This window comes from Corvus hawaiiensis, chromosome 1 (genome assembly GCF_020740725.1).
Source record: "Corvus hawaiiensis isolate bCorHaw1 chromosome 1, bCorHaw1.pri.cur, whole genome shotgun sequence".
NCBI lineage: Eukaryota > Metazoa > Chordata > Aves > Passeriformes > Corvidae > Corvus > Corvus hawaiiensis.
Genome location: NC_063213.1, coordinates 8,822,706 through 8,847,014, shown reverse-complemented (window position 1 = coordinate 8,847,014; position 24,309 = coordinate 8,822,706). Strand labels below are relative to the sequence as shown.

The 24,309-nt window shown below is 41.5% G+C and overlaps 2 long non-coding RNA genes across 2 annotated transcripts in view; one reads left to right on the top strand and one right to left on the bottom strand.

Annotated features, from left to right (window-relative positions):
- LOC125337350 overlaps positions 1–24,309 on the bottom strand; it is a 49,551-nt gene that overhangs the window by 5,621 nt on the left and 19,621 nt on the right. Inside the window, exon 5 of the long non-coding RNA XR_007208027.1 lies at positions 2,419–2,626. This is a non-coding gene — a long non-coding RNA (uncharacterized LOC125337350). The remainder of the gene's footprint in view (positions 1–2,418; positions 2,627–24,309) is intronic.
- On the top strand, positions 11,649–18,245 carry LOC125337385. The gene is made up of 3 exons (XR_007208034.1): positions 11,649–11,713; positions 12,140–12,273; positions 17,426–18,245. It is a non-coding gene; the product is annotated as an uncharacterized LOC125337385 (long non-coding RNA).

The following is a 24,309-nucleotide window of genomic DNA, read 5'->3' as shown; positions in this document are numbered from 1 at the left end:
TTGCTAGAGAACTGTGTTAGAGGAAAAGAAGGGTGTAAAAAAGAGAGAGGAAGAGGAGACCAGAGAAAGCAAAAAGGGAAGGTGAGGATGGGAAGAGAGAGAAACTTCCAATCAACATAAAAAAAGATGGAAACTTGACTGTGTTGTTGAAAATAATAGGGGTTTTAACAGTTAAAGGGTTTTAAAAGGTCATTATGCATTTAGCAGCAAAAGAGCAATATGAATTTCTAAGCAGCAACATCTGGAAGATCAAAAGAAATCATACTTCAATCAACATGAAAATCTCTGCTCATTACACACAATCATATTTAGTTATTAATAGACACAGGCTAGACACTGACATTTTACACATTTCATCCTATGATGCGCCAGGGACACTTCTGGCATTTAGTTTATCATTTTCATCAGTGTCATGGAAAGAGTGACCGCTATGACCCCAAAAATCTCACACTGTCAGTCATCGTAAGTGAATTTATCAACACATACGAAATCAGAATCCACATGAGAGTTTTAACTGTTTGCATACTAAATTACTTCATTCTTCACGCTTCAAAAAAAAAATCAGTTTTGCATAATAAATAATGATAAGGGCCAGCAGACAATTATATAGGTGGAAACAGTATGCAAAATACTTGGAATTCAAATTTGATGTGTGAATATATCCAGAAGTTGCTTAAGTAATCAGCTCAGCAGCTGTATTAGCTATTGTTAGAGCTTAATACAAAAGCTCTTCAGCTTGTATTAAAAGCAGCCCAACTTAAACTGCAGTTGGCACATGTCCTATTAGTATTTTTGTTTTGTTAGACAACTTCCAATGGATTCAGATGTGCAGTTAGGTCAATATTAAAATTAAATGGTCTGTTGTTTTAATTCAGAATACAAAGAGGTCTTTGGGAGGAAGGAGTCAGTCCAAAAATAATGTTGACTCCAACAAGAGCACAAACAGAAAGTGCTGTAAGCCAGCAGCCCCAGCCTAAATCTGTACCTTGTGGTGTGAGAGGGAAGGCTCTTAGCTGAGAATCATTTGCTAAACTGGCATATTCGATTTCATGACTGATTTTTGTGTGTAATAATTGCATTAAAAAAATAATGAGAGTGGGTTTCTTTCTAGTTTTAGCAATCACTATGGCAAACATGCTGAGACGCTTCAGACAGAAATGTGATTTTACTTCTAATGACAATTATTTTTGGACTGAATTGGACTAAATTCGTTAATTAGATCTGTCACTGCATTTTCTAACTCGGTTATTGCATCCTTTGATGATTTTACTAGAATTATACTTCTATTCCTGCCACTTTGCATTCTATGCTTTAATAATTCTTCAGACAAGTATGCTAGGCAGTTGATTACATTTTGTGGCAGCAGTAATGTAAACCCTCTCCTGTGTTACATTGATTCAAAAATCACGCTGGTCACTGAACCAACGCACTAAGCCAATACTGCTCTGAACGAGTGAACTGTTCAGAGGAATTCAGCCAGGGACAGATTGTGGACGTGCTTTTTTAGTCATTAAATGGATATAAACAGTTACAAGCAATTGTAAATGAAAACAAGATTTAAAAATAAAATCTTGGATGTTCTAAAACTCATTTAGTTATCAGCAAAATGAGATCTCATCTACTAAATTATCTCAGGGCAAGCTGGCATAGGTTACTGAACTGACAGATTTTTAAAGATCTTGCCATTTCAACAACTTTAGAAAATTGATTGTTTTTATGCGAGGTCTGGCTTTTTACTCACCCAGAACTGTGGGTGTAGTTAGAAATTCACTTTTGGAATAAAGACAATATGATCAAAATAGTCACGTCCAAAAAAACTCCAGCACTCCCAAGCTACTGATTCCTCCCAGCCTCCCTGTGTACCCAGACATCTGCCAGTCAGGTGCTGTGATGTGGATTACAAGACAAAATCCTGCTACTGAAAATACCCAACATAGCTGGTAGGGCAGTGAGCAGCCCACTGGACCATGCTGGCTGTAATTCAACTGTCTGCCCTGCACAGGAGACAGCTTGGAGCTGCCCTGCAGCCCAGGCAGAACAGGGAATGATCACAGTTTCCCTCTTCTCTGCTTGCACAAAGGAGAAACATTTGCTCGGCTTCTTTTCCTAGAATTAAACTGCTTCTGTTGTCTCTCTTTCAAGAGAGGGATCACAGAGCCAGAATTCCAGAAATTACCTAGTTCTGCCTGACATCTCCTTATGCAGTTCTGTCCCATCCCTAAGAGAATGCATCTAAGAGAAGATTTTTATTAAACACATTCAGTGATATTTTTAATGCCAGTTTAAGAGCATTTTCACATTTATTGTACAGCTGGATTTTTTCAAAGTATCTGTGCAGGTCTTAGGAAGATATCCTGTGATTCCAGTATTTGGTTGTTTGGCTTTAGGAGTGCTATTAGTTTCCTAGTAGTGACCTACCAGACTTCCAGGACACAGGGACCAGCTAATCACTTCCCAATAGTCTTCTTCCCACATTTCATTTAATTCGTCCAAGTGGGCTCAATTTTCAATCCACTAGCAACAGCACAGGGTAAAAATATTTGTAATTCTAATAGTTGATTTGTAATTATTTCTTAACCTCCACGCATTTCTTTTCTGTAAGTGGATGCTTTCTTGAAATGTTGAGCTGCAAAATAGAAATGGATATTGTTTTAAAAGGATGCATAAACCTGGAAAATGCAGTAATGTTCAAGCACCAGGCTGAAAGTCAGAAAGGCCTTGCTGGGGTATGAAGGAAACAGCAAATCAACACAGCCCCATGAAGAGGCTATCCATTATTCCATAGCCCAGCCCTGAAACTGAGCACTAATTTTCTTTTTTAAATCCTCTCCCATATGGTTTTTGATCATAAAAGTGCACTTCCAAATAACTAGACTTTATAATAACAGATTTGAATCTGAATTGTTAAAATTTCCAAGGATTTTACTAAAAATAACTAATAATTCCTTATGAAGGTACTTTCCAGACTGAGAAATGAATTCCAAGAAGGAAGCACTGGTAGGGAATGAGCTCATGGTCTTGGAAGTGAAGTTCCAAGAGATGATGTCTGGGAATTTCTGCCTTATCACCTCCGTGGATTTTTGTCATGTTGTCATGATTTAATTTTGGCAATTTGTCTCCCCTACTATAAATACAGTTAAAAAAACTAAGAGGCCGTTCACTCATGGCTTTTCTGAACCAGTTTGGGTGTTTTTACCTTGGTAAGCAAAATATTGATACTTGAATGTCTACAGTGCTCCATGAAGAGGCAAGACAGAGAAAGATGAAGCACATGGGCATGAGGAAGAGGTGGGATATTTAGCCAGTTCTTGCAAAATTAGACACTTTGAACAAAACAAAGCAGTTAAAAGTATAAAGCTGCAGGAGCACCATATGAGCAGGGCAGGAGCAGGGTGGGTTTGAAGGGCAACAGCAAACAAAGAATCACTGATCTTTTAACGACCACTACTTATACCTATTCAAAACTTTGCAAAATCATGTGCAAAACTTTAGCTAGAGGGAGCAGCGAGAGAGCACCTTGTAGTGCAGTAAAGCCACAAGTGTTCCTTGGATATAGTAGGGTGCTGGCCCTTGACCCCACAAGCGCTTTCCTCCTGCATGCTCTGCCCCAGACACTGAGAGGTCACAGCAAAGAACTGGTCCAGTGAGGACTGGACATGCTCTTTTTCTGGGAGAGAAAAAAGCCCTGAGAAATCCTGGGGCATGACTTCCACACTGGGTCAGTAATTGAATGGAAGAGGGGAGGAGGGGGAAAAGGAGCAAGAGGGCTGTCAGGCAAGCAGAAAAGCAAAGGAGCAAAAGCGGTTTTCTCTCAGCATGAAAAGTGCCCTGTGACATCTGGTCAGGATGCTTGTGGAGCAGTAGGATTCATGCAGGTAAAAAAAAAAAACATCCTGATGGAGGCCTGAAGCAAGGCAAGGTGGGGTAGCTGTGGGAGGACTGTCAGAAGGGATGTAGTCACTCTGAAACAGAGATGCCTCTGCACAAAACTTATACCAGTGCAACTCATTTGAAAACAGAGTCATGCTGCTTCCAAAGTGGTTTAATTAAGGCAGAATCAAAATGTCAGCTTAAAATAAAGGAAAAAAGAAAAAGAAAAGAACTTTTGTATGAAGACACAAGGCAGCTGATGCCAAAAAACCCACAAAAATTACAGAGGAGGGAAAAAAAATGCCAACATTTCTATCTTGCCAAAGACCTTTCTCACTGGAGGGAATTTCACTTGAATAGTTGCCACTGCTGGCAGCTGGAGTTGCAAACTGAGCAGGGGAGCAGCAGGGTTCTCATTCTCTCGCCTTGCTGACCAAGAGCTCTGACAATCCAGCTCATTATTTTCAAAAGCTCAGCTCAAAGCAGCAGTCCCAGCGCTGGCTGGGCCCACATTAGTCCATTTACAGCGTTTGCACCATCCAGTGACTGGGATTCTGGCAAGAACTAAGATAAAAACCATCTTGGAAAGGAGGTTTGGTGAATGGCAACACTGAAAGCACTTCTGGATTTGCTATGCAAGAGGAAACTCAATGAGAAATCCAGCACAACACTGCAGCCAGATGCAGTTTTGTGGGATCAGTGTAAGGGATGGAAAGGGAAAGTTTTATTCTGAGTGGAGAAGCCTTGGGTGCCCTTCTTCCATTGAATGTTTGCAGGAGGTTTATGAACCTCCACATGCACTTTGGAAGTGGAAATGTAGAAACTGAAATTGATATTGCTGCTTTTGATCCAAACTGGCTTGGGCACCCAGGTAATTCCTCAGCTGCAAAGCAGCACCTGCCTTTCCCTCGTGCAGACCATAGGCAAAGGTCCAGACAGCAGCTCCAGAGATGGTTTTGGAAATGGCAACCCAATGCCAGATTGGACCAAGTCAGTTCATGACAAGGAGAAACTCAGAACACCGGCAGCAAAGGTGGTTATTGTTGATAGATGTTGTTTCAGCTTTTCTAATCTAAAAACAACAGTTAATAAAACCTAACAAAATCTTCTCCAAGAAATTTCACTATTGAGCAAATTTTTATGCCTGAGCTATAAGCCCAATTAACAACACTACAATGGAAATGATAGTAGAAACCACACTACAGTGGTGCTATGGGGAATGCCTTCCCTTTGTCTTGTTACAGTTCCTTTTTTCCCAAGTTGAAAATAAATATATAAGTTAAACAAAATAAAAATGCCCATCTAATTTTGCAGATGCATAGTTAATTAATCACTTAATTTAACCCACTTAGCTTCAACGGGAAAGAAATGCAATCTGACAGTCAAGGTAATATTTTTCCATTCATTCTAGTGTTTGAAAACATCTACTTTATTTTAATAGCAGCTGAATTCAATGGATTGATGCTAATGTTTTTGCTTAATTTGGTTTTAGAAAGGTTGTATAACATTTAATAGGTAAAGAACATACCATGGGTAAAAATAAGTGTCATTATGTTTCTGGCAAATACTACCAAATTTTATTAAAAACAAATATATATATTTGTGAATAGATTGATTAAAAAGGTACTTAGCTGGGAAAATTTCGTTTTGGCTGAAAGTTTATTAAAAAAAATCATCTGCTTACAGCACCAAAGAACACACTGCTACAAAACATTGAAGTGTGTGGTTTGTTATATTTGAAATCTGAGATTCTCGTGTTAATGGCTCCCAGTATTCATTACCATAATGCAGCATTAAACAAGCTATGCTACACTGCCTCCACAACACGCTGCTGTCCATCAGCAGGGAGCGGGGCACTGGGGACCTGATCTGCAGCTTTGTGCAGCCAAAGGCTGAGCTGCTTGTTTTCCCTGGCTTTCCTTTCACCTACAGCAGGAGGTGGCACCTGCGCCCCAACAGAGTGCTCACGTTCAGCATCGCTGAGCAGGTTGTGCTGCTCCTGCTGCACCTCTTGCTCAACACACTGTGTATAGATAAAGGCAAAGGCAGCTCAAACTGACTCAGGAGGCAGGCAAAACTGAGATACAGCCTCGGGGTGAAGGATCAGGGCCAGGTTGCTGGATCCATGCCCACCACAAGAAGGCTTGGAACTGAATTTACCTATCCTGACATTGCTGGGGATGGCAACAAGAACACCTTCTCCAAGAGCTGTGTAACTACTGCCCTCAGCATCTTATATAACACTGCCAGCACACACATGGATTAAATCATGGTGGTTTTCAAAACAGAACACAATGAGGGACTTGGGGGGACTATTACAAGGGTTACTAACAAAATCCCACACAGTGTATTCATGGGAGATTTTCGGGAAAGACTTAAGGAAAAATTTCAAGCAAAGCTCAGTGCAAGTATTGGTATACTGAAATTTAAGAGCGTGCTTAAGTCTTGGCCTGGGGCCAAAGCTGTAAAGAAATAATATCCATAATAATGCTGACTGCATGCCTCTCCATGAGCTATAGTGAGTCACTGCATCTGAAGGCAAACCCCTGTGGCACAATGTCCTTGTTTACAAATATGCGCTCATGCTTTCATATAGGTGCATGTATAAATGCACATACACAAATATATACTATGTATATGTGCCCAGCACCCACCATCTAAAGATCACAAGATGCTTTTAATATAAATTTCATGACTTAGATGCTCTACTCTGAGCTTTACAGATAATGGATTTTTTATCTCACTAGTGGCTCTGAAAAAATGTTGTTGAAATGACTGTCTCATTTCAAGCTACTTTGTTAGTTATCTGCAAACAGAAAAATATTTTTAAATCATTGTATCAGGTAAAACAAAATGCTTCATGTACCAAAATAATTTATTTTTCATCTGATGTTAAGAATTTACAATTTTTTTGGAATAAATTTTCATGTCATTCCTAGCTAAAATGTACTCTCCAATAAAAAAAAGATATACCACCCTGACAGTATCACAAAGAAGCATGCTTCCTATGAAATTAGAAAGCAAAGTTGACAGTGAGATAATTTTTTTTACAAGTAAATATTTAGTATCATGGAAACTTCTTGGTTCATCAGAAGTTTTGCATAAAATAGTTCATCCAGTTGTGTATTTGGGCCAAGCACATGGTTCCTGTTTTTAAAGTTGTAGACAGACTGGAAGCAGTTTAAGGTATGTCCTTGGTCCTCTAGCTTTTTTTGTGCAATTATATATTATGTGCTGTTCGGGTAAGAAACATTTGGGAAGGGAATACACATGTTCTTGGTTCTTGAGCTGCAGTAGTACTGGGAAATGAAATATTATTTTGGCAATGAATATATTAACAGTAAAAAGGGAAAGGAGAGTCATTATTTGTCCACAGTGTAGTAAACTCTTTTGCTGAACCTGCTTCTAATAGGCACCATGGCCAACAAGTCCCTGCACTTTGTCTCCATCCAGCTTTGCCTTTGTCCAGAAGGAAACAATGCAGGAAACCCAGCAGTTGAGTACATCCTCCTGCCTCTGTCCAAGGCCGTGGCAAAGAGGCTGCTACCTGCACACTGCCACACAAGTGCAGGCAGGGGGAGGATAAACAGATGTGGCCCAGCTCTGCCTGGGATGCTGCCCCTGCATCCAGCTCTTCTCCTCCCACCTTCACTGAGCAGCCAGGGAAAGGTGAAGGGAAGAAAAGAAAGAAGTTCAAAACCAAGACCCACTGCTGCAGCTACAGCAACATAGAAAAAGCTGTTCGTCTCCTGCCTCACACACACTGATGTCACATTTGTCAGAGGCATCCTTCTCCTAAGAAAAACATGGGTCCATGGTTAGTCCTGGCACTGCTGGGGTCTCCAGCTGCCTGCAGCCTATGGAGTCTGACAGTCCCAAGTCCAGGGAGCTGAGAAGGAAACCAATCTTGAGCAGCTGGAGACAGGTGAAGGAAATCAAAAAACACATAAAATTCATTATTGCTAAAATGCATAGCAATAGAATTTAATGACTATTCTGCTGAAAAGATAAATATCAGCATGTGGAAGAAACCCTGAGCAGTAAATAACAAAAAGAGAAAGGCCAGGTTACGCTATCATTTAATCAGAAATATAATAGATGATGGTGAAGGAAAAGGTCTTGCCAGCAATGCAGTTTGGTTGGATCCTTAGTGAGGCATAAGCTTTGCTCTCAGAAAGTCTTTCTTGAAAAATAAATTCATATTGGCTTGAATACAGGCAGTGTCACACAGAGTGACAACTGGCTGAGTGGCTGTAAACAAAAGGTAATGATAAATGACACTACATCAGGTCGGTGTGTCTGCATGGAAGTGACGGCCAACGAGATACCATCGAGGAGAGGCTGGAGCTGTCAGAGAGCTACCCTGGCTTTATTTAACATCTTTGCTAATTATTTGGAAAAGGAAGGAGAAATGCACTGCATTTGCTTCATTTGATTTTCAAGAAAAGAGGCAAGACTCTCACCTGCTCCTGGGAGACCCCTAATACCAAAGCACTGTTATCCCAGTGTCGGCAGGGAGATGGATTGCTCCGAGGCTGCGCAGGCGATTGTTTGGGAAAACGCCCAACGGTGGAGGTGGTGGCAGCAGTACAAAAGAATATGTAGCAATTATCTGCCTGGTGAGGGGGCTGTACAGGAGCAATCCAGCTCTTGACGTAAGCAAAATGCAGTAAAGCAGATAAATAAATCTCTGTGTCGCAGGGGGTGTTTTCAATAAACCTGCAGGAATTTTTGCTCCAAATTATTTTAAGTAGCTGTGCTATTTCCATGGGGAATTTCTTATCTCCTCCTTCTATTGTGAGGGCGTTCTTTCACCTTGCAGACATATGAGTGAAGAGAAAGAGGTGAGACAGCATTCATTACTTGGATGTTGAGGTTTTACATCACAAGGAGGGGGAAGAGTAGCAAGAGGAGTGTTTGAGTGGGCAGCCCAATGGAGGAGCAGAGGCAGAGAAAGAGAATGGTCAGGATTAGGCAGAGATTTCACAAAGTATGCTAAAGCCAGAAGGAAAAGGACTGGTTTTTTTCTGCCTTTCAGGTGAAGGCAGGCCTGGCTCTGTTGTGTCCTGCACTCCTCGCTGCCAAAACCAGAGCAACACTGTTTAAATAAGAGAGGGAAAAACCTCAAGACAGGGAAAATAGAGTAAATGGTAGATGAAAAGACCTTCATGCTGAAGGAAGGGATAATCCCTCCATAGGACAACAGGCCCAGGGGATAGAGATTGCTTTGGTCTCCTGTGGCTAGAGGAAAGAGGAGAAAAAAGCAAGCAAGTTCTGATGGATTTCTCCTATGCTGCTTCTGAATTTTCTCATTCAGAAGATGGTTTTTAGCAGGCTACTCAAGAGGCAGATCACCCAACCACTCCCCTGATTTCTTGAGCATTTCTGCTGTATTGCGTAGGTGGTGATATTGTCAGATGCTGAAAGGAAGAAAGAGACAGAGTAGGGCTAGGAAAACAAAACCAAATTATTAGTAATCTCTTCAAAAATCCAGCAAGGGACTCTAGAAAATGGGTCTGCACTTATGTCCAGGTTTTGGCAAACTAAGCGTACTATTGCCTTTTCTCAATTTTGTCTTATTTTCCTAAAGGTATTTTTAACAGCTATTTTTCCTGCACTATAAACCAGGAATAATATCCCTCCATACAGGGGAGTTCTGCCATTTCATCATAACGTGCAGAGGGAAGTCTGTTGTTTCTCAAGATCAATATACTTGCAAAACCTTGAATGCTGAACCTGAGAGGCAGGGGATGTTCCCAATAGCCTGAGTCTCAACCTCAGGTTGCAAAAGTAGGGCAACAGCTGAAGTGAGCTAATGCTCTTTCATGGAAGTCAATCTGGTTGTTCCCACACCTGCCCTGAAAGCTGGAAATGATGGACTTTCAAGCAACATTACTCTGTATGTTTGGACCAGACATGTGCATTAGTTGATGCTGTTGGAGCATAAATAATTAATAAATATGACCAGGAGTGTGTCCAGCAACTGCTTCACCAAAGAACCTCAAGTATCAGTATCCAAAAGCCTTTTAAATAAATCTTTCCACATTCCCATTATAAAGTGAAAGGGTCCCTTGACTCTTTAAAAGGCTTTTTTTTCCCTCAGCTCGGAGTGGTATAAATGCAATATGATTTCATATGACTTTAGACATGTGATACTGTCCAGAGCAGGCTACTCTGCATCACTGAGATGCCAACACTTGGCTAGCAAAAGTGGAAACACAGCAGGTAACGACCCAGCACAGGCAGGCTGATGGAGCTATTTTATTCTGTTCTGTGACCCATGTTACAACAGAAAAATTTATTGGATTGCTGGTGTCTCCTTGTGAGCCAAAAGAAGGGAAAGTTGTCGGGACACAGTCACGACCCCAGGTCAAGAATTACTGACATGATGGCCTAATAAAACTTTTGTCTTTCCCTGTGGCAATCAGGTCATGCTGGGAAACTTACACCTCTCTTGTCATAAGAGATTCAACAGTCAGAATTCAACCCTATTCAAGGGCAGAGATGCCACTGGCATCAATAGGAGCAGAAATGGTATGAAAGAGTTGAAATGTCAAGTGTGTATTTGCAGAAACTGATTCTGCTGAAGACTATGCAGATATAATTATGCTGCTCTTTTCCCCATTGCTCTCCTTTTATATTATCTAAGGCAAAGTGCCCACAGAGGACACAGATGCACTCTATTAGATGTAGAGTGAGTATTGTTAAAAATATCCTCTCTAAAACCAACTACATATTTACTCCTTTGTAACCTCATCAACTGTGACACTATGTAATTACAGATTGTTCAAGAGTCTTGTCTGCCCACTCAGTGCCAGACTGAAAAACAACTAAAGAAAACATAAAAAGCAAAACAGACAACTGAGCATGTGCCCTCCACCACGCTCCCAAGAGGCTCACTAAGTGTGTATATGCTCCATGTCTCAGGGAGGATAGTGCCCATCTACAACATTCTTCTCCTCCATGAGGCACTTTTACAACACTAAAGTTGCTAACAGAAGAAAACAGCAACATGTGGGAAAGTAAAGTTTTGACAGAATCAACGTGGATGAGTCACTTTCATTTTTTTTGTTTCTACTGCACTAGCTTTCAAAAAAAGACTATGGCTTTTTTTCTGGGTAATGATTTCCTCCCTCATGCTGTGTTGGTGCAGCCAATGCTGTGCCAGGACTCTGCCTCAAGGCCCCAAGGTCTGTCTCTGCAGCACAAACCTCAGTCCTTGTCCTGTAATCAGCCCCACATAGGCAGAGCATTGGTACACACAGAGCTCTGCTGAGTTTTGGGAGCTCTGCATGGATGAGACAATCTTCCCACACAGATCAAGGATTGAGAGTGGAGCTTAAGAGAGAAAATAATAAACAAGGGGATAAAACCCACTGTGAAATACTGGGTAATTTTTTAAAATGTAATTTAGCAGGTGTTTAGTGATTACCCTGAAAATAAGGCACAAACACTTTCATGACTCATATCTGTGCTTCAGTAGAAGTCTCTTTTCCATGCTATAGCTGTAATTTAAAACATTTGCTTCATCCTGAGAGGAAAAATGAAGATGTTTGAAATAAACCACCACTGCAGAACTTACCCCTGTAGGGTACACACAAAAACTACACCACCAGCAAAGGCTGAACTCTGATCATGGTTCCTCCTTGGGGGACAGCTGTACTCTCCTTCTTATTTTGGATTCCTCTCTTCTTTTACACTAAATGCTTAGACCTGGTCAGCTATAAATAGCTAATATTGCAGATCAACAGTTTGGTGGGATGGGGACTGCGTTACATCTTTGTCCTCATCTAGAAATGTTCTACAGCAGCAGGTCTGTCTTAATGTTTTCATAATGTAAAAGGTAAGTGCTGATTATATAAATTAATAACTGGAGGGGTAGGGTGACAAATGACTACTTGACAGCAAATTGGTAGTGAAATTGTTACTGTTCCTTTGTGTTTAATATGACTTGCTCAGTTAAGTGGTTGGGGTTTTCTGTGATTTCATCATGACTCTGCAGAGCACCACACAGGATGCTACAGGTTATCTCTGCTTTAGCCAGTGTTCCTTAACATCCATATGCTTCTCTGTAAAGCACTTTCTACATCCTCAAATCCTATAAAGAGCAACAGCTCCACTGATAGAAGGTGACCCCACCAGAGGTTGGCTGGTTTATGCCAGGTGTGGTCTAGGACATGGCACTGCTTATCAGTATTGCAGAAATGAGTTGAAATCAAAACACCTCTTCCAAGCAATTCCTTTTGAACCTCTCCTCTTTCTTTCTTAGGTAATTTCATCTTTTCCCATCTCTTGTTAGAAGACAGTGTTGGTTTCTCACCATGGAGCCCATAAAGAAATCTCTGGCAGGAAGATGTGGGGAAAGCAAGAGCTGGGAAGTGATTTTTAGGGGCAGAATGTCAGGTAAGTTATAGAATGACTCTATCAGTTTATATAGGTATTCCCTGCTGGAAAAGATACCTAATAAAGGGCTTTCAATCTTGTTGACAAAAGCTTGAACAAGATTGAATAGCTGGAAGTTAGACAAATTCAACCTTGAAACGAGATATAAGTTTCTGGCAGACAGGGTAATTAAACACTAAAATATTATCAGTAAAGGAGGGTCTCACTACTGGCTGGAGGTTGCAAGGCAATACCACGTACCTTCCTAAAAGATGTGGTTTCAATACAACCTCGGAGCTAGGCTGGACAGGAAAGATCCCCTCTCCCTCTCATGCCCAACTGGACAGATGGAGATGACTGGGCATTTGCAGTTGGGATTTTTTATTTATTTGACTGTTTGAGGATTAGGGGTTTTTTTCAAAATTACAGACTTGCAATAACTGACAAAAAGGCACCAAACAAACTAGATCTGGCTTCTAACCAGACAGAGACAAATGTTCCTAGATACTATGGATGCAGTATCTGTCTGGCTTAAATGCACAGAACCATATTGATTAAAGGTTGGAAAGAATTTCTCAGGTCAAATTGGAAAAAAAAAAGTTAAAAGATGGGAGAAAGCACTACTTTTACTAATTGTGATCAATTAGGCATGTCCCATTTAATAAACTCTCCATCATCACTGAGGCCTCCCACATACTTGGCATATAGCTTGTTCTTTCTGTGTTGTGCCTGTGGCATGCAACTGCTACCCCTGAAGATTTAAATTCTCTAACCTAACTAAAACCATTATGCTGAAAATATTTGTGAATCAACTAAAATTGAACAGACCATATTATATTTGAGATCAAACTAGATGATCTTATGGCACTTTCCTACCTTAGAAGGAATTACTCTTAAGAAATCAAGGATCAATGCTGTTTTCCTTTATCACAATATGAGTTTTGATACCAATGACAACAAATTTCCTATATATGCACAGGGATATTCAAACCTGCCACCTTTGCCAATAGCTGTGAGTTCAAGACCTGCTTGAAAAGCGCAAACAATGCACAGTGCAGCAGCCCACTGTGTTGCACAGGGATTGCTGAAGGTAGATTGGAGCTTTTGCTTGCAAATTTTAACTATTACACTCCAATTACTTATGCTGCTTTTATTCACACAACCTGCAACCATATCAACACCTCTGCAACACAGGCACTTATTCCCTATGAAACATCCATAATTCTGGTATCATAGTCCTTCCTCCAGAAGGAACCTATCCATCATGGTACCTTTTCCTCCCAGGCCATACATAACAGAAGCTATTTGTAATCTAGTAGAATTATGGCATGTGGGAGCCTCATCCAAAGTGCTGTTATTCCTCTTATGTCACTGTTTTATCTCAGTTTTGGATAAATGGCAACATCTTGACTGATTCTATTTGATCACAGAGCATGGACAAAACAGTGGGACGTGCCACTATGGTAATCATGGCAAATACACAGTGATTTCTGGAGATGTATTAGACATCTCACTGCCGGCTGGCTTCAGCTTCACAACTCAGCTGCCAGCTGTCTTGGAAAGCTGAAGCAGCTACCAAGCTGCTGTTAAAGCAGATTCTGTGGCTGCACTTGCAGTGATCCTACCAACAGCTGCTACACAAAGAGTGGGAAGGGAAGGCCAGTAACCAGTTGCTTTGGAGTAACTGCTCCTGGCTCATTCAGAAAAAGGCTCTTTCCGGGCTTGCAAACACATTTTGTGTGAAAGAGGATTGTGTGGCAGACAGCAAAGAGTAGCACGACTGAGATGTTTCACAGAATCTTTTAGACTGGAAAAATCCTTTAAGATCATTGAGCCCAACCATTAACCCAGCACTGCCAAGTCCACCACTAAACCAATCCATAAGTGCCACATCTCCACATCTTCTAAATACCTCTAGGGGTGTTGATTCCACCACTTCCCTGGGCAGCCTGTTCTAGTGCTTGACAACCCTTGCAGAGAAAACATTTTTCTTAATATCCAATCAAATCCTCCCCTGGTGCAAGTTAAGGCTGTGCCCTCTTGTCCTGTTGCTTATTCCTTGGGAGGAGAGACTGACCCCCACGTGGCTACACCCTTCTTTCAGGCAGTTGTAGGAAGTGATAAGGTCTTCCCTGACCTTCCTTTTATCCAGGCTAAAAAAACCTCAGTTCCCTAAGCCACTACTCATAAGATTTGTGCTTCTGACCCTTCACCAGCTTCATTTCCCTTCTCTGGATACTCTCCAACACATCAGTGTCTTTCTTGTAGTAAGGGGCCCAAAACAGAATCCAGGATTAGACGTGCAACCTCACCAGTGCCCAGTACAGGGGGACAATCACTGCCCTGGTCCTCCTAGCCACATTATTGCTGATACAGGCCAGGATGTCATTGGCCTACCTTCCTGGCCACCTGGGCACACATAGCTAGTGTTCAGCTGCTGTCAACCAGCATCCCCAGGTCCTTTCCTGCAGGGCCAATTTCCAGCCACTCTGTCCCTAGCCTCTAGCACTACCTGGGATTGTTGTGACCTAAATGCAGGACCTGGCATTTGGCCTTGTGGAACCTCATACCATTGGCCTTGGCAATGTGTTCAGCCTGACCAGATCCCTCTGCAAACCCTTCCTGCCCTCCAGCAGATCAACACTCCCACACAACTTAATGTCATCTGCAAACTGACTGAGGGTGCACTCAATCCCCTCATCCAGATCACTTATAAAGATATTAAGCAGAACTGGCTCCAGTACTAAGCCCTGGGGAACACACTTGTAACTGGCCACCAGCTGGATGTAACTCCATTCTCCTCCACTCTCTGGGCCCGGCCATCCAGCCAGTTTTTATCCAGTAAACAGAGCACCTGTTCAAGCCACGAGCAGCTAGTTTCTGGAGAAGAATACTGTGGGAAATGGTGTCAAAGGCTTTACTATAGTCCAGGTGAACATCTACAGCATTTCCCTCACTCATTTAGGTAACCTTGTCATAGGAGGAGATGAGCTTGTTCAATCAAGACCTGCATTTCATAAACCCCTACTGGCTGGGCCTGATCCCCTGGCTGCTCTGTACAGAGATCTTTTGAAGCAGATAGAAAGTGAGTTTTCTGAAGAGCCTGAGTCACCAAAACACACTGTGACAGAATATTCATTTCAGCCTTGTGATCCCAGCACACCTACTTCCAGGACATGGGCTTGTCTCAATCTAAGGAAGACAGAACTAAATAGATCAAGCAAATTATGTGCCAAATAATGTTTATCTCCAATGCCTGGGCTCACTAGATCTGCTGTAAATATCTCCTCTCTAAATAGCGAACATATGATAAAATAAATGCTGTCACTGTGGAGAGGAAGGTTTGGATCCATAGTAGATTGCATCGTATTGGCTGTTCTTTTTCACAGGACAATTACTCTGCAAACAGAACCAAATCTGAAAGACTGTCTGGCTCTAATAACTGTAAAGTTTTGTGGCACCAGCAGCATCTGAGTCACTCATCAGTTTCTTCCCAATCTATATCTCCCAATATCCACTCTTCAAACAATAAAATGTGAGAACATATTTGCATATTATGGCAATTTCTAAATGAGTAGGCCTCATCAGTTTGACTAATGCCCTGGCTGAGCTTACAGAATTTGTACTGAAGAAGTTTTTCACCTAGTGCTCCATCATAAAGATGCACAAGTCATATCCCACAGCACGCTGACAGTTTGCATGTTACAAAATACATTGCAGAGTTTTGTACTAGGATTTTTCCTCTGGTACAAAACACAGCATTCAAGAACTAAATATGAATTTAAGGGATCCCTGAAATTCAAAGAGATTAAAGAACATCAGTAAGAAAAGAGTCATATCATGCTGTAAATCTGCAACGTTCTGAACAATCATTGCAAAATTCCTTGTATTTTTGGTGCACATCTATGGGACATCTGCAGCAAAGTGCCTATTATGGCTCTGAAGATACAGAGCCAAGCTGATTTGCTGTTCATTCCAGACTGGATGTCAACAGTCTTCTTGTTTTGCAGCACCTTGCTGGGGACATTTTGTCAAGCAGTATCAGCACATACCATGTTCATTCTCCCAAATCAGATCATCTGCTTTCTAGTCACGTGAAAGTGTGCCCCATCCTTCATGAAATGGCTACCAATAGAGAAGTTCATCCAGTTATTACCCTGCCCACACTTTGGTCCTATTTCCTCAGACGTTTCACCTGTCAACTTAGTGTTGTATCAAGAGGTAAAACTCCCTTAAGTGGTGATAAACAAGGTACACTCACAGGTACATGGCAAAAAAACAAAGGGTGAGGAAAATCCTTTCTGTCAAGACAAGTGAAAAAAAAGAGCAGTTGCCCACAATTTTGTGTACTTTCAAGGTCTAGCAGTGAGCTCACATGTCTCCTAGGAGCAGGATTTTCACTGAAATCCTGGCCTTTAGCGAACCTGATGGGGAACATTAGAGAGAGCAAAGAGGGTATGTTTTGAAAAACTCCCAGCAATCCCACAGAGGTGAGCCCAAATGGGACGAATTCATGTCTGGGAAGCCAGAAGGAGGCCCAGGGATAGATTAAAAAGAACTCACCATATCCTTGTTCTTATTAATAACAAGAGCTGCCTGTCTTAGGGTTTGCTAACAGACTGTTCCCAGTGCCCTTGACCTGAAACTCACTTTACTTTTGACATTTCCTGAGCAGCTGGCATTAAACAGAGGGTTTCTTTATCTGGGCTGCAATACTCTACTTTATCCTTTGTTTATTCTCATCAACTTCATCACACTGTACAATGTTTGTGGATTAATGTAAACTCTATGAAGATTACTGGTAGCATAAACCGGTTGAAATTACTTCAACAAAAAAAATGTTTTAAATTACAGAAGGATCTTTGTGAAGAATATGTTTGTGCTAAAGCACTATTTTAAAACAATTATTGTTAAAAATGCAAAGCTTTTTTTGTTTATACAGTCCTTAATAGGAAGGAGCATTAGAACGTTTGAGGTTTTTTTAAGTAAATTGAAAGAAGCCCTTTGTTTCTAAAAGAAAGAAACTTCCACTGAAACAATAAAATTAAAAATTTGGGGGGGAATGTAACTTTGTTATTTTCCGTGGAAATAGAATTGATTTTTTTTTCAATCAGATGCCACAGATATGAAGGAAAAAAAATACAATTTACTACTTTTCCTTTGTTTCTCCTAGCTGCTCCTGCTTTCTGAAGATTCCCTCCTACTCTGTCCTGGCCACACACCAACCTCCCGCTCATCATGCACTGAAATGTTCCCTTTCCTCATTCAGCTCTTTCCTTAATAGATGCTTCTTTTGTGAAAGCTTCCTGCATCATTTTTCTCCCTTTTGGTGACTCCAGACCTTCTCAGACTTGAACTATTGTCCAGTATGTATTGTATCCATTTGAGTCAGGTTGTTAGGTCCATACCCCAAAGGCCTCCAACCCCTCCTTCGCCCCCTCAGCGCACAAACACAGCAAAGGGAATTATAAAATCTTAATCAGGAGAACTCAGCAAGGTTCCTCGTGAGGAGCTGCCTACAAAATGTCCTGGGGGAGATGCAAGGCTTGCTGGAGTTGAGGTTCCTCTGCCCTGAAGGTTCAAGCACTATTTTGGTGAAGTTTGGACCAATGCTTGAACGCAAAAGCTGTGCTGCAGACATCATTACAAGAGCTTTTCACAACCTGACAGCAGACTTACAGAAAGAGCTTGGCTGCTGCTGTTTGAATTTCTTGTGATTCCTCAATAGAAAGCAGGGGAGAGATGCTAAGACCATTTAAAGCACCGGAAAGATGCATTTGTTTAAATCACTTAAGTGCTTAAGAAGTCATTTGCTGCCTGTCTGCTGACTACTTAAACTATCCCAAATCTCGTGGTGCATGCAGCATGTATTTGTACAGGTGTGGAAATAATCATCTTCCAGTGTGTTAGACATAAAGTATTGTATACAAAAATGAAGTTCAATAAATGAAAAGTGTAAACCACAAGTCTTTGCTTCACAAAAACACGACCTACATTTCCTGCAAGTGCAAATTGTTAACAGATCTTTTGTTTTAATGTACATTGCACAGAACCACTGTCACAAAAAAAAAAAAAAAAATCAACAAATTTAACACATCCATATGTACAAATTTTAATACCCCGTTTTCAGCTAAACATATCTCACACGTTTCTCAGCTTTAAGCATCATGGGGTCTCTAATGATACATCTATAGCCTGGGTTGGTTTTTTTTATGGAGTTTGATGAAAGCTCTTTCAAAAATGGATGGGATAGACAATACAGTTTTGCCTTAACCATTTTCTTCACTAGAAAACATTTTAATAATAGAAAATAATAAAACATAAGGACCATTGCAGCTGAAGCTCTTAGGGACTGCCTGATGGCCAGAGCTCACCACAAGTATCTTCTGCTCCTGTACGCAGTGTTTCACAGACTTTCTCTTTTTTTAAGTGCTCATTGGTTTTTACATGTTTACATTTACATTTTGTTTAACAGTCCTAGAAACAAGGTATCATTCTACTCTGAATCACAGGAGGGTCGGATATATTTCGTCTTCATCTCAGAGCTCTTACTCAGCTATTTACTTCTCCCAGAGGAAAAACCATGAACCAGTCAGGATTTGAGATGCAAAAGGCATAAATTCCACAATACAAAATATGTAGAAATTTATCAAATTGCTCAGTCATTTCTTTGCTGAGTAAATTGTTTAGCATGCAATGGTCTGAAAAACAGGAGATTGAGGAGGAGTGGGTCTATCTCATCACATCAGTGATGAACCTTCAAGGTACAAAGAGACCTCCACCAAGGTCAATATTTGGACAGCTAAGGATGCCCACTCCCAGCTGAGTCTGGCCAAAATTACACCATCTGATTCAAAACAAGGATCAACTTCATTATTTTTGCTAGAATTAAGAGACTTTTTCGAGTAACTTTTGTCCATGGAGGCTCGACACAGAAAGGATTGAAATAATTTGTCACTAGTATGAAAAAAAACCCAACCAAAACTAAACTCTGCATAAGCTCAAGAGATGTGTCTCTTCTGACATCATTGTTCATTAGGTATACGAAAATATAATTTCTGTAGCATTACATCCACTGTAGTTCTTATTTGAAGAAGATCAGGGGAATTGAATGAATTGTGGCAACCTGGGTATTCAGGTATGAAGCACCAGAAGCATGGTTCCAGCGGGGGGGCTCCAGCTGGGGAGTGATCTGTGGGGAACAAGATCCAGTTTTGCAGAGAAGTGAAGCGGCTACTTTACAGCTGTGGCACTCGCAAGGAACATCTCCACAGCCAAAGGCTTCTGACACCGTTTCCAGAGGCCTGAGCCACATCAACTGCACTGATGGAAGGTCTTGGGTCATGTCTGGGCAAAGGTATCTTTTAGGAGGCAAGAAAAGCCAGCCTGGCTGCTGCATTCCTCACGCACCACGGGGACAATTTCCTCACCAACTGTTAGAAAATATCACTTCTGGTGTTTGTATCCTATTTTGTCTCCGAACCAAAGAGGGGGGGGGAAAAAATACACCAGCAGGTCACCGAGTTCAGTGAAAAATCCTACAAGCTTTTCCTGAACAAATAACAGATAGTGACCTATGGCCCTGCCTTTGCATGAGAATTGCCATCAGCTTGAGGAGCCATTGCTGCAGCGGGGGACGCGCAAATGGCAGATTCTGATTTAAAACTGATCTCTTTTTTTTCCCCCCGATTTTGATTTTTTTTTTTTTTTTTTTTTTTTTTTTTTTTTTTTTTTTTACTATTTTTTTTTAAGAACCTCGAAGAAAAGGGGGACGGGGGAGGTGGGGTGGGGGGAGAGGCCTGGCAGCTCATCTGCATTACAGATCAGGCCCTCTTTGAGCAAACCAAGCATCCATAATTCATTACATGTTTCCTGCAGGGCCTGGAGACGGCAGAGCCCCCCTAGCAACAGAGCCATGGCAACAGCGCGCGCCGCCCGGCCAATCCGCGCACGCCTCCCAGCCGCCGCCCGGCCAATCAGGCGGCGCGACACAAAGGGAGGGCGGGCGGCGGGGCGGGTTCTGAGGGAGTTGTATGGTTTGGGAAGTGTGTCCGTACAACCCTTAGCTGTGAGTGTGGTGTGAAACTGAGAGAAACTTCAGGGGTTTGATCAGTAGGAAGTGGATCATTTATTTATTTATTTATTTATTTATTTTTATGGTTTGCTTTTTTTTTTTTTTTTAATGTATTTTAAAGCACCTTCACCTTGAGGAGGATTTCTCTGCAGAAAAATGCCGTGTATGCACCTAGCATAAAACCTCTGTAAATTTCTCCCTTCTTTTTTTTTTTTTTTTTTTTTTTTTTCCTAACAAAGATTATTAAGTGCAAGTAGCTGTGTAATTTGGGATTTTATATTCGGTCTTTATGAACCACAGATGCTCCTCAACAGCTCACGGTACTACTCTATAAATGACATATCACTTCCAAGAATCAGTTTAAAAATCAGATTTTTTTTTTTCTCCTTTGCACCCTCCAGCAATAATCATTGCATTGTGGCTTTGCCCTTCCAAGCCCATGGCTTGTCTTACCTCACAGGACACAGTCATTGCTCTTGGGTGACATACTGGAGAACAAAGCAGAAATGCAAGTGGCAGAATAGTGGCAGAAACAACCCAAAAATTTGCTGTAGTAGAAGCTGTACTTGGAAACAAAAAGTGCTGAAAGCGTTGAGCCTCATCACATGCACTTCTTTTGTGGAGTTTTGTTAACTCTTTTTGTAGTACTGCTACACACAAAAATGTGTAATTTCCCTTCTTTGAGGGGGAGGAAAGAGATTGAGCTTTGTTTAAACAAGAGCAATGAAAAGCTCATTGATCACTAAAAGCACGCGATCATGTTCCATAAAGTAGTATCATTTTTCTCAGAACGGCATAAGGAAATACTTGCTTTTGAAATATTTGTATTTAACATACATTTTAAAATAAATACTTGATGTCCATGTGGGTACAGAAGTCTATAAATCCTAGTATAAAACTGTATCTTTTATCTTCGGGGAAAATGAAAAGCAATGATTTATCCAAACCTGAACATTGCACTTGAAGCTGGAATACTGTAGGTTATCTAAGTAAGCGCTTCACCCCTCAACCTAAAAGCTGATCCCAAATTCCACTCTAATGCATATGTTGCTGAGATAGTAAGAGCAAAGACCAGAAGATTTGCTATGGATGCTTCAAAGTACATTTTGGGACCCAGTGCCCCGTATTGAACTTCAAGAAATGATGCATAAATTGAATAAAGCCATGAAAACTGCCAGGGGAAGATTGAAAAACATATTCCAATCTCCCCTCATATATTTTATAAAATTTTGCAAACTACCTGCCTTTTCAAGGCCATGCCTTCAGATTCCACAGATGAAAAAATATTGTATCACTATCTTTTTTGATCTGATAAATGGCTGAGAACTCTTCTTTATCTTTCCTGTCTTTCAACAAATTAGTACGACTAATTACTATGTTTTCTGTTTAGAAGTGGCAGTTTCCCCCTTGTTTGAAGAGAAGCTGTGTTAGGATTTTCACAGCAGTATTTTGCAGCAGACAAACCTGAGATCAAAATATTTAATTTACCTTAAAAAAACCCCAACAACAATTAGTCGGAAAACATAATTAATGACCATATTTTTTTTCTTGTCAAGAACGATCAATTTAGCAATTTCATATTTTGCTTGCAATTAGACACAAATGAAGATTTTAACATCAGGCCTGTGACTGTTCATTAAAATAATTTAATGAACTCTGTGGTCTGCATACTTAAAAATCAGAAATTGCCTTCCAAGATGGTGAAGTTGTCCCATAACTTTATCCTTAACTTTGACAGATCCCATGTAGGACTGGAGGCATACTCACTGTGAAAGGCACAGTCCTCTCTAATGAGCTGTTGCAATCACACAACTTAAGCTAATGAATTTCTTATCCTCTTATGTGGATAAAAGTTTCTGTTAGAAGTCAAAAGATCTCCACTTTTTAAGTGGATTTGTACTTGCATTTGGGGAGGGAGATGCTGAAAGGATACTGCAATGGGTGAAGTTCATTGTATTCTTCTTAACAAACAGCACTGTGTGGCAATAACGAAACCATCACAATTAATAAAGAATCCTCACATGCTCCATTTGAAGTGTGGAATGCTCCAAGGCAAAGACATGGATCCACAGGCACAGGTGGAAATAGGAGCTCACGCTTGAATGAGTCAAGTGAGTCTGTGCAGGAGAGAGGACCCTGTTGCCCCTCACATCCTTGAATGACTCCGTGTGTGGGGAGGAAGGCTCAGTCCTGGGCAGAGGACCCCCACCTGTGTCACTGCAACACAGTGTGTGGAATAATCTGTCACTTCCCTGTGCGAAGCTAAAATCTTCATTTGCGAGAGAGGTTTTCTGATGCACTGATGGACAGCAGCAGTCCTGAGCTTCACAGTGGTGAGATGCTGTAGAGTAACAGTATTGCGCACTTAGACAGGGATCTCAAAGCATTTTGTGACCATTTACTGCTCAAGCCTCAGAGCATCACAGAGATATTTCACCTAGGCCATAAAAACTGTGTTGTTTCACATTTAAGTGTCACTTCTCCTATAGAAACTGTGTGTAATCTCAAGAGCTGTGAGGGAAAATCCTGAATTATTTCAGTGCAGACTGCAGTCACAGGGCCAGCAATGCCTTAAGAGATGTCATTCTGACTTTGTTGAGGAAGAGGAAGAGGAAGAGAAGGGAGAAAGGAGAGGAAGGAGAGGGAGGAAGGAGAGGGAGGAAGGAGAGGGAGGAGAGGGAGAGTTCAGTGAGAACTGCAAAACCCTATTTGAACAAAATTTGACCGAAAGACTTGAAAGAACAGAAGATATCTATGAAAAGGTAGCCCTTGACTCTAAATTCCACGTTAGCCTTTAAAGATCTGCCCAGAGACTAATGTAAGGACTGAAGCCCAGTCACGGCCTGACCTAAAGCCCATGAAATTCAGCCAGAACACCTGAGTTGTTTCAAAAGATTCAGATCAGACCCAAAAGGTGTCATCTGCAACAATTCATACCGCAAACAACAGGTAGGATAGGTGGTTTTATTTTTCAGGTGTTTCCTGTCTGACAACACAGAACCTGAATTTTCTCATGTATTTCACATGATCCTTGCTTTCTTAAAGTGCTTCATGGAAGCTCAGTGTTTTCCTGAAATTTCAGGTTGATGTGTAGGGAGAAGTCTGTGGATTTGCTGTGGATTTGCAACTGCACTGGCAGTGTCACCAAAACCTCCAAGTGGCTCGAAATCTGTACTTCAGCACTTCACTTTTATTTAGATTTTAAAGCTTTGCTCAGCTAATTCTACCATGTCCCAGCAGCCTGGAAAATCCCCAGAGAAAAACCCCTAGGGACTGCCCTTTTGCTATTGTCTCTTTCCAAGAGGGGCCCAGGTAGTGACTTGTGAGTTCCCTCTACACAAAGCAGAGAGAGGAAAAAAGAACTAATCTCCCCTGCCCCCCATGTGCAAGAGAAAGCCGGGGCTCAGCAGCGTGTGTGCGTCCCAGCGAGAGCGGGGCTGGGGCACAGGATGACCTCTGGCTGCCTACCCGCCACAAAGGGACCGTGGCATTGACACAGCCTGACTGCTCTCCTTCGGAGGGGACAGATTGAGAGGAAGTGACCCTTGGTGCCCCCCTTCTGCAGGGGACCTTGTGAAATAAGTGTTGCTCTTCTCTTCCTTCCTTCCTCAGGCAGCTCAAAGAATTTAACGATGAGAAATCGCTTGCTTTTACTTCATCATTCAAAGAGCAAGCAATGCAGAGACTTTTTCCTTGAAAGGGATGAGGAGGAAGTGTAGAGGAGCTAGCCTTAACTATTTACTTCTGCCTTGGGAAATCCAAAACTGGTCCACAGGGTTCACGGATGACAGGGCAGCAGGCAGCAGCAGCAGGAGCTCTGGGTGAGACTGTGGGAGTCTATCGGGGGTTGTTTTCTAAGGGGACTCATAAAATAATCCCTGTGGCCCCATTCCCAAGAACCAGGAACATCAGGATGTTCAGAGCTGTTTAACACAACTCCCCAATGGCATCTGGTTAATTCCTAGTGAAACCCAGATCTGGGA